Genomic DNA, 744 nt, shown 5'->3' on the forward strand with positions numbered 1-744 from the left:
AAAAAAATAAAAAAAAAATAAAATAAAATAAAATAAAATAAAATAAAATAAAATAAAATAAAATAAAATAAAAAAATATAAAAAGAAAAGTTTGTACAGATGCGGGTAGTTTAGGGGTATTTATAGATCAAATATAATATAATTAATAAACAGAAAAAAAAAGAAAAAACAAAGAAAAGAAATAGAGACAGAGAGAAAGAAATAAAAAAAAAGGAAAAGAGAGAAATACAGAAAAAAAAAGAGAAAGAAGAAATGAGAGAAAGAAGAAAAGAGAAAGGAAAATATAAAGAGATAAAGAGACAAAGAAATAAATAAAAAAAGGAAAAAAAGAGAGAAGTAAGAGAGAGAGAAAGAAGAGAGAAAGAAGAGAGAAAGAAAAGAGAAAGAAAGAAAAAAAGAAAAAGAAAAAGAAAAAGGAGAGAAAGAATGAAAGGGTATACAAAAAAGAAACAGAAAAAACAAACGAAGAAAAAAATAAACAAACAAACAAAAAAACAAATAAAATAAATAAATAAATAAATAGATGAACAAACAAATAAAATCAACAAACAAACAAAATAAATAAATAAATAAATAGATAAACAAACAAATAAAATAAACAAACCAACAAACAAACAACAATAATAAATAATAAATAAATAAAAATAAATAAAAAGGAGCTGACTTTCTATTCCTTCTACCCCGCCATAGACTCGCGGCGAAGCAGCAGCAACCATCCCCCCCCCCAAACCAATGCAGCGGCGG

This window comes from Eimeria mitis, genomic scaffold (genome assembly GCF_000499745.2).
Source record: "Eimeria mitis Houghton genomic scaffold, Emh_scaff342, whole genome shotgun sequence".
Classification (NCBI taxonomy): domain Eukaryota; phylum Apicomplexa; class Conoidasida; order Eucoccidiorida; family Eimeriidae; genus Eimeria; species Eimeria mitis.